General features: G+C 41.2%; 1 protein-coding gene across 11 annotated transcripts in view; it reads left to right on the top strand.

Annotated features, from left to right (window-relative positions):
• Positions 1 to 4,053: 4,053 nt before the first annotated feature.
• The window catches only part of ESR2 (estrogen receptor 2), a 112,886-nt gene continuing 106,756 nt past the window's right edge, over positions 4,054 to 10,183 (top strand). For 7 of the 11 annotated variants that reach the window (XR_009500934.1, XR_009500935.1, XM_059914394.1 and 4 more), the window contains exons 1-2: positions 4,054 to 4,379; positions 6,999 to 7,106. The gene's annotated coding sequence lies outside the window, so the exon portion shown is untranslated. Of the gene's footprint in view, positions 4,380 to 4,990; positions 5,163 to 5,634; positions 5,743 to 6,998; positions 7,107 to 8,473; positions 8,517 to 10,183 lie in introns of those variants that run through there. The other 4 variants (XM_059914397.1, XM_059914391.1, XM_059914395.1 and 1 more) reach the window with 4 other exon arrangements.

The following is a 10,183-nucleotide window of genomic DNA, read 5'->3' as shown; positions in this document are numbered from 1 at the left end:
TAAAACACATTTGAAACTTTTCACTTACATCTCTTCTCTCCTTTGATATTTGGCAATTAACTTTTCTTTGTTGTAATCGTGTTTTGTACATTTATTTGTGGTCTAGTCTGGATTGTTAATTGTAATATATAGTATCTAATTATATTTATTAGCTGTATTTTAAGCAGGATATTAATCAAAACTTGTTCTTAGTTGGAATATTTATATCTATAGTTAATGGCCTGTTTCTAGAATGAGTGGTTTTTTGGGTATACCCCCTTATGAATCTAGGTAAAGTTATATTCTATAATTTGAATCTATCTTATCTATTTGATTCACTGAGAGTTTGAAAATCAGATATGAAATGTTGAAGGGTAGGAAAGTCATTAAGAATTCTTAAAAATGTGCAATAGACTATATTGTGTTTTTAATTTTCTTAGTATTTAATAGTGTCTGCCAGTTTTCCTAGATGTAGGCCAATATCTAAGTTAATGGACTGTTTTTAAATATATAATCTCTAATTTTTTTCATTTAGAATAGGAAACTGCTCATCTTCCAAGGTAGTTTTAGATTTATCCAAGATGTCCTCTGCAGGAACAGGTCAGAATCTGAACAGGCCTGTGGACACTCAGCGCCTGCTGTGGTCATTTGAAAAGGACTCCTGTGGGGCTTAGTTTTAGAGGGATCTTCAGGGTGGAAGGTGTGAAGTTTCACTGGACCTTATAAAAGTAACACTTTGGAAGAAAATGGTTATCTTGAATACTCATTCAAGGAAAAGATGAGAACAACTTCTGAAATGACAGCCATGGGTCTCAAATGTGTGCCAAGGCACTCTGGGGCTCAGCATGCCACGGAGTATTTCAAATTTTAAAGGGAAACAGTGACATTTGACACTAGTCAGGAAAGTACTTGAACTGTTAGCTCTTACTAGTTTATAGTTTGAACACTGGCTCACTCTTCATTCCTTTTGATGACATATATATATATATATTTTTTTTTTTAACATCTTTATTGGAGTATAATTGCTTTACAATGGTGTGTTAGTTTCTGCTGTATAACAAAGTGAATCAGCTATACATATACATATATCCCCATATCCCCTCCCTCTTGCGTCTCCCTCCCACCCTCCCTATCCCACCCCTCTAGGTGGTCACAAAGCACCAAGCTAATCTCCCTGTGCTATGCGGCTGCTTCCCACTAGCTATCTATTTTACATTTGGTAGTGTATATACGTCCATGCCACTCTCTCACTTTGTTCCAGCTTACCCTTCCCCCTCCCCATGTCCTCAAGTCCATTCTCTACGTCTGCGTCTTTATTCCTGTCCTGCCCCTAGGTTCTTCATAACCATTTTTTGTTTTTTTTAGATTCCATATATATGTGTTAGCATACGGTACTTGTTTTTCTCTTTCTGACTAACTTCACTCTGTGTGACAGACTCTAAGTCCGTCCACCTCACTACAAGTAACTCAATTTTGTTTCCTTTTAGATGACATATTTTTAATGAAAACTGCCCAGGGCTTCTCAGGACTTTTGAATTTGTTGCCAAGGGGGGCCCAGCAGTTGGTGGTATCACTACCAAGTAAGTTGACTCCAGGATCCCTGGATGCAATGTAAGAAGTTCACTTACCTTTCTTCTGAAGAATATCCTTAAGGAAATGAAGGGGCACCCTGTCCAGAGCCTCCACCTGCAGCCCAACCTCTAAGAAAACCACCTTCTTGTTCAGGATTCCCCCAGGGTCATGGCCCAAGGGTCAGCTGCCTGCTGCAGCCTCAGCACAAAGAGCTGGAAGGATTGCACAACTCAACGAGCCAGGCTAGCTGTTTCCCCACTTCTCCAACTCCTTCTTTCTGAGGAATTGCAAGTACTATCAGCTCTTGGGGTCAAGTTCTCCAGGAAGGTGAACATGCCAAGATGCAGCAGTGTTTCAAGGAGCCACTTCATAAGCATGTTAAAGAAAAATTTTCTGCAATCTTCTTAGTCTTAATGCTCCTTTATGAATTGTATTAGTAGAAGCTGATTGTTCAACGAGTTAACTGTAAAAGATTAGCTATGTTAACTCTGAGCAGACAAGGGAGAGGAACCCTTCCACTACCTGGAACAAATCTTTTCTAGAACTGCTTTTATCTTGTGGCCAAATCGCTGCCACTCTGTTCTTCAATGATGAGAAATAAATTTAGATTTAAGGATTTAGACAAATAGTTCTCAACCTTCAAGATGCAGCAGAATCGCCTAATTAAAAAAACATTCTTTTTTCTGGGCTTATCCAGAGATTCCAGTTCAGTGAGTGTGGTGTGAGGGTAAAGTATGGACATTTTTTTCAAAGTTCTCAAAGTGTATGAATTGATAAAATTACTTTGGAAAAGTTTGGCAGTGTTATCAGTTTCCTGCTGCTGTAACAAATTATCACAAACATTGTGGCTGAAACAAATATTTATTATCCTACATTTCTGGAGGTCTCAGAGCTAAGTTCCTTCTGGGGAGAGGAGAATCCATTTCCTTGTCTTTTCCATCTTCTAGAAGATGCCCACTTTCTTGGCTCATTGCCTCCTTCCATCTTCAAAGCCAGGGTCATGAAGTCCACCCAGTCTTTTTCATACGACTATTTCTCTTATTCTCCTCCTCCTGCCTCCCTCCTCTTTTAAGGATCCTTGTGATTAAATTAGGCCCACTTGGACAATCCAGAATAATCTCCCTATTTTAAAGTCAGCTGATTAGCAACCTCAATTCTCTTTTGCCATGTAGCCCAATATACTCACAGGTTCCGGAGATTAGGACAAGCACACTTTTAGGGAGCCATTATTCTAGAAACCTCCCACGGTTCGCATCTAAAATTGAACACATGCATGCCTTACGAACCAGCAACTCCACTCCTACATATAAAGGTAACAGAAATATATATATATATTCTACAAAAAGACATTTACAAAATTATTCATGGCAGCATTGTTCATAATTGCCCCAAACTGGAAACTAGCCATATGACCAAAAGTAAACATGACAACCAGATCCACTAGTTAAGCATTTAGATCTCCTTCAGGTGTGGGACAGGGAGAGGTCAACTGGAATGCTGAATTTTCTTAGGGGCCATACAAGAAACTGACCCTAGGTCCACGACTGGGGAGATGACATATGGAGGAGAGCAAGAGTTTGAGGAGAAATGGTAAATTTATGGAGCTCCATTTAGCATGTGTTCCACTCAGCACGGTGGAAAATAGCAATGCCGTGCAAGAAGACTTTAGTTCTTGTTGAACATCTGTCTCTAAGCAGCCTTGTAACCCTTGATCAGGTCCTGGGCTGAACTCGAATTTTCTTAGAGGAAATAAGGTTTGGGTTTCTGGGTTCGACTCTAGATTCCAGGCATCCACAACTATCCTGGCAGAAACCTTTTCGGGTCAGATTAATGGAGCTTGCTGCCACAGAAGTACAGGAGCCAGCAGGCACAGCCACCAGGTACTTTCTTGCCCGGGGACCCTTTCCTCAGCTGCAAGGCGCCTGTGTGCAGGTCTGACAGGCTGGGAACAACCCCTCCTTCCCAGCTACAGACGTCTCCTTCCTCGAAACAAAGGCTATTAGGACCCCTTCCCTACTCTGAACCTTTGCCTGCGCTCCAACACACCCTAGCGACAAGTGCAGCTGCAGAGGCGAACTGCACCTTCCTGTGCAGCACTCCTACTCAAGCTTCCACTGCGGACTTGGCCAAACTGGAGGAGCCACTCCCTCCGCAGACGCGCGGAACCATCCATTCCTCTTCCTTACAGCCGTTCGCAAGTTTGCGCCTGCGCGCCGCTAAACCAGGTTGCGCCTGCGCAGCCCACTGAGGCGGGAACGCGGGTAACCCTTACCTGTAGGGTGAGTTCCGTGTGACACTGCGCACGGAAGAGGGCGAAGGAGATGCGGAGGAGCTGGTGGTGACTGGCTGACGGAAATGATTGGCTGGTGGAAAGAGCCGTTCCAGATCTCGCCTTTGTGTGGGCGGGGAACCAGCTGGAGAGGGAATCAGCCCTTAGGTGGCGGGGCAGGGGGCGGAGCCGAGGGGCGGTCTCGCGGGAGACCATTTTGGCGGGCGCGGGAGGCTAGCGCGGGCGGAGGGCGCGGGAGGCCAGCGCGGGCGGCGGGCGCAGGACTTGTGCTGGAGCGTTCTGGCCCTGCTCCCGCGTGGGGAGCTTGGCGGGCGCCGGGCTGGCCGGCAGGGGGTAGACCTGCAGAGTGTGGGGCGGCGTCCGGCGTTGTCGCTCCCCGGCTCCGTCAGACTGGTGTCGGGGCCCCCACCGCGAAACTGAATCGGAGCGACTGGGTGATGCCGCTGACAGTTTTTAAAGCCTTCTCAGGCGAATCTGATGCTCGGCCAAGGTTGAAGCCCAGCCCGCGTGGTTCCCTCAGCGTCCGGGGTAACCCCAGGTTGGCCAGTGCGGGGAGGGTCGTCAGCTTTGCGAGTCTAGGCTTTGTCCGATCCCCCACGCACATCTGGGGTTAGATGCCAAGTGACCAACGAGGGCGGACACTCCTCGTAGACGTCCACTCTGGAGAAGTGAGATTGGGCGTTTGCTTGGGGAGCGGGACTGCAGGACTGGGGCGCAGTCCTCTGGTCCTGCAAGTTGAGTCCGTTGAGTGCTGTCTCTGCTCGAGGAACTTGGCTGGTTCTTAGGCGCTCAGCTTACAAACAGTTATCCCGATGCAGTTCTCTAATTTATCTGTTACTCAGGTAGCACCAAATATCTGGGTTTCTTTTACAGACCATTTCTTAGGATGGTGTAAGTCAATGGCAGAGCTCATCTATTGAACTTTATTCATTTTCTGTTTTGGGGTTTTGGTAGATGGCTTTTACCTTATTCTTAAATTCTGATGATATCTTACGGGAGCCACATATATGGAATTAGAGAATCTCTAATTTCTTATTAACAGTTTTATTGAGATGTAATTTACATACCATGAAATTAACCTGTTTTGAGTGTACAATTCAGTGATTTTTAACATATTTAAAGAGCTCTGCAACCATCACCATAATGGAATTAGGCGATTTTTTTTTCCTGGTAATTGCCTTTACAAGTCTCAAAAGTTTGTCTAAGTGGACATTTTGGAAATACAACCTAAGAGCCTCTGAAAATCTACACTCAAGTCGTGTTATACCTGAGCAGGTGAAATTAAGAGGAGAAATGAAGCAAATGTTCCTAGAAGTTGCAGGTAGTGAAACTTTTGTGTATTGTAATACCAAGTAGATAGTGACCATTCCAAGTGTCTTTGTTTTCTGAAGAATATGGCATAAATCCCATTTTACAGATGAAAAAAGACTTTGAAGGATAAGTTGATTAAAGCTCCATATTTGTGCCTAGGCTAGACCCCAACCTTGGATGCTTTATCTCCCTTTGCCACCTCATCGGCCTGGTTTCCAATTATATTATCTATGTATGACCTGTACAATTCATTCATTTATCGAGCAAATATTATATAGAGTGGCCACTATGCCAACAACAACCAAAAACACTGCTCTAAGTGCTGGAGACACCATAGTGAACCAGCTAAGTTTCTACCTTCAGCTAATATTCTGATGAGGAGACAATGATCCATTAAAGAACTATATACTCTAATTTTACATATCGAGACATGCTTTTTATGTTGTTGTTTTTTTGGCCGCACCGCACGTCTTGCAGGAGCTTAGTTCCCGGACCAGGGATTGAACCTGGGCCCTCTGCAGTGGAAGCACGAATCCCTAATCACCGACCTGCCAGGGAATTCCCAAGACATGCTATTTTAGAAAAAATAGGTAAATTAAGAGTGTAGGGAATGGTGATGGGAGGCAGGATCTGATATGAGCAGAAATCTGAAAGAAGAGAGGAAGTTGGGGCGTAAGAAAAAGAAAACAAGGATTTGGCTTGAGCAACTGGAAAGATGGAGTTGCCATTTACTGCGTTGAAATATATTAGGTGACACTGTGGAAGGACCAGGTTTTAGGGTTAAGATGATAAATTCAGCTTTAGATATATTTAGATGCCTCTTAGTCATCCAAGTGGAGATGTGGTATTTAAATCCATGAGATTGGATGTGATCTGACCAAGGGAATGGGTGTAGGTAGAGAGAGGACTGAGAACTGATCCCTATGACACTTCAATGTCTAGAATTCAAGGAGATGAGGAGGAACCAGGAAGGAAGATCAAAAAGATGAGTCCATTGTGTTAGGAGGAAAACAGGTGAGGATTCAGCCTTAGAAGACAAGTGAAGAAAGTGTTTTGTAGAAGAAAGGGTAATTAACTATGTCACACGTTACAGATTTATCAAATAAAATGAAGACCAAGAATGGCCCATTTGTAAGAGAGATAAGTAAAATCTTTTGATGTAAATGTTCACACTAGCAGTAACTACAGAAACAGTGTTTCTTCCTTTTTGAGGAGGTGTACATTTTTATAACCTTTTTGAAGGGCAGTTTGATATTATCTAAAATTTAAATATGTGTTTACTTTGACCAAATAATTTCACTTCTAGGAGTTCATCCTACAGAAATATTTATACATGTACACAAAGATATATGCATAAAGGTGTTTATCACAGCATTATTTACAATTGTAAAAAAAAAGGATACAGATTTCCATCAAGATAGATGTAGTTTTAAAGGAAAGATTGAAATGTATAGATATGAAAGATAGCTGCTATAGACTGAATTTTTTATTTTTGTTTTTATTGGATAGTATAGTTGATTTACAATGTTGTGTTAGTTCCAGGTGTACAGCAAAGTGAATCAGCTATACATATACATACATCCACTCTTATTTAGATTCTTTTCCCATATAGGCCATTACAGAGTATTGAGTAGAGTTCCCTGTGCTATGTTGTGATCTTATTAGTTATCTATTTTATATATAGTAGTATGTATATTAGACTGAATTTTGTCTGCCCCAAGTTCATATATTGAAGCCTTAACTAACCCTCAATGTGATGTTATTTGAAGGTGAACCTTTGGGAGATAATTAGGTTTAGATGATGTCATGAGAGTGGGGCCCTATGTTGGGATTTTTGTTCTTACAGGAAGAAGAAAAGAGATCTGAGTGAAGACACTGCAAGCAAAGAAGTGCGGGCTTACCAGGAACTGAATTGACTGGTACCTTGATCTTGGACTTCCCAGTCTCCAGAACTGTGAGAAATAAATGTTTGTTGTTTAAGTCATCCAATCTATGGTATTTTGTTAGCAGCCCTCGCCTCGTTAGATGATAAAGTCAGGTTTTCTAATAGAATGTATAGTATGATCTGTTATCTTAGTATATCCATAGGAGGCCTGTCTGATCACACTATCAAGAGTTACTTCCTCATTTCCCTTCCCTGATCACTGTTACATTATTCTTTTCTATCTGCAGCACTTATCACTATCTAAAAGTATTTTATTAATTTTTATACTTATTTACTGTCCTTCTGGTCATAGGAAGTAAGTTCTATAAGATTTTTGCCTCTGTCACTTTTCTTTGTATCCCCAGTGCAGGAGTATATAATTTTTAAATACATTGTTTTACATGAAAAACCCAAACAGACAGTATTCCTGTAGTGGTTTTAAAATGAGACCACAAATTCTTTGATACTCTTTCCTTCAAAGTGTGGTGGCTAATTCCCCTCCTCTTGAGTGTGGGCTGGATTTAGTGACTAGCTTCTAATGAGTAGAATGTGGCAGCAGTGGAGGCATGTCTATAGGTCATAAAAGGCATCATGACTTCCTCCTTGCTCCCTCTCTTGGATCATTCATTCTGGTAAACCAGCTGCCCTATCCTGAGGACATATCAAACAGTACTTTGGAGGGGCCCTTGTGGCAAGAAACTGAGGCCTACTCCCAATAGCCAGGGAAGAACTGAAGCATCCTGCCAACAGTCATGTGAATGAGCCACCTTAGAAGCATTTTTTTCCAGCCCCAGTCATACCTTCAGATGTTTACATCTCCACGTGACAACTTGACAGCAATGTCACAGGAGACCCTGAACCAGATTACTCAAGTAAGCCACTCTCAAAATCCTGTTAGATAATACATTTTTGTTGTTTTAAGGCACTATGTTTTGGGGGTAGTATCGTTATCACCAATAAATAACTAATAACAATTTTTGGTAAACATTACATTCTGTTGTTTTAGTTAATACTTATTAGTTCTGTTCCTGAGAAAGTCAATTTCTCCCTGCCTTAGTTTTATCATATATAAAAGAAAATATAAATAGTTGGACAGTCCCTCTCTATCATCACATTAGAATTATCTGGGCAGCTTTTATAATATATATGCCTAGTCTCCATCCTAGATCAGTTAAGATCAGTCAGAACTCATGGTAGGTCCCAGGCATACGTATTTTTTAAACTTCTCTTTGAGATTCTAATATGTCATCTGGGTTGAGAACTTCTAGATGATCTTTGAGCTTTCTCCTATTGATTCTGTTATGACTAATACATAATTGGGATATACTTGCACTGCTGTAAGAGCATTTCCCTGGAATTAGAGTCCCAATTTTTGAGATAACTAATCTTTGTTTTAGGAATAGACACTGGAATTATTATTTATGCTTCTTCCCTGAAGGGGTAAGTATGTATTGAAGAACAAAAATTTGGGCTATTTTAAGAATTTCACAGAAGAATTACCCAAACTTCGATTTTCACATTTTGGAGTTTTTGCATTTTCTTTTTCTTTCTTTCTTTTTTTTTTTTTTTTAACATCTTTATTGGAGTATAATTGCTTTGCAATGGTGTGTTAGTTTCTGCTGTATAACAAAGTGAATCAGCTATACGTACACATATATCCCCATATCCCCTCCCTCAAGTGTCTCCCTCCCACCCTCCCTATCCCAACCCTCTAGGTGGTCACAAAGCACCAAGCTGATCTCCCTGTGCTATGCGGCTGCTTCCCACTAGCTATCTGTTTTACATTTGGTAGTGTATATATGTCAGTGCTACTCTCTCACTTCATCCCAGCTTACCCTTCCCCCTCCATGTGTCCTCAAGTCCATTCTCTACGTCTGCGTGGTAAAGTATTTTCTTAATGCTTTTCTAGTGTTTGATGAAATCCCCTTTGTGTTTTCATTTTATTAATCAGGAAAGTAAAGAGTTACGCTACTGTTTTTCCATTTTTACTTCAAGGTGCCAAATAATTTTCATTTTACTTTTATAAAGTTTGTTTGGGAGAAGAGTACTATCATCATCTATAAGAATGACAAGCTGATTGTAAAATTCATATGCAAATGCAAAGGACCTAGAATAGCCAAACACTGTTGAAATTCTTTGAAAAAGAGTAGCAAAGTTGAAGGGTTAACACTATCTGATTTCAAGATTTATTAAAAAAAAAGATTTATTTAAAGCTACAGTAATCAGTACAGTGTGATATTAGTGTAAAGATAAATGGGATGAATAGAAAGTTCAGAGAGAACCACACATATATGGACATCTGTTGTTGTGGTGTTGTTATTTTAAATAAAGATAGAAGGACAATTTAGTGATGAAAGGGGAGTCTTTTCAACAAATGATTCTGGAACGATTGGATCCATATGCCAAAAAGAAAATAAAGAAAGAAAAGAGAGAGAGCAAGCAAAAACTTTGATTCATGTCTTGTGCCGTATACAAAAATGAACTAAAAATGAATCATAGACCTAAATATAAGAGCTAACATTTGTGGCATAAAATTATATCTGAATCCAGGTATGGGTTCAGATATAATTGACATTCATGTTTGCAGGAGTGAATGGAGGAGAGCTGGTGTATTGGTTCCTATTGCTGCTCTAACAGATTACCACAGGGACTTCCCTGGTGGTCCAGTGAGTAGGACTCCACGCTCCCAAAGCAGGGGGCCTGGGTTTGATTCCTGGTTGGGAAACTAGATCCCGCATGCATGCCGCAACTAAGAGTTCGCATACCGCAGCTAAGAGTCTGCATGCCGCAACTAAGAAACCTGCATGCCGCAACTAAGACACCTGCTTGCCACAACTAAGAGTCCGCATGCCACAACTAAGAGATCCCGCATGCAACAACAAAGATCCCACGTGCCACAACTAAGACCCGGCAAAGCCTAAATAAATAAATAAATAAATAAATAAATAACCACAAACCCAGTGCTTAAAACAACACACATGTATTATCGTACAGTTTTGTAGGTTAGAAGTCCTACACAGGTCCACCAAACTAAAATCAAGGTGGTGGCAGAGGTGCATTCCTTCTGGAGGTTCTAGGGGATAATGTGTTTGCCTTTTCCAGCTTCT

This window comes from Balaenoptera ricei, chromosome 2, assembly GCF_028023285.1.
Source record: "Balaenoptera ricei isolate mBalRic1 chromosome 2, mBalRic1.hap2, whole genome shotgun sequence".
Lineage (NCBI taxonomy): Eukaryota > Metazoa > Chordata > Mammalia > Artiodactyla > Balaenopteridae > Balaenoptera > Balaenoptera ricei.
Note: the sequence above shows the minus strand (reverse complement) of the source record. Positions and strands in the feature narration are given on the sequence as shown.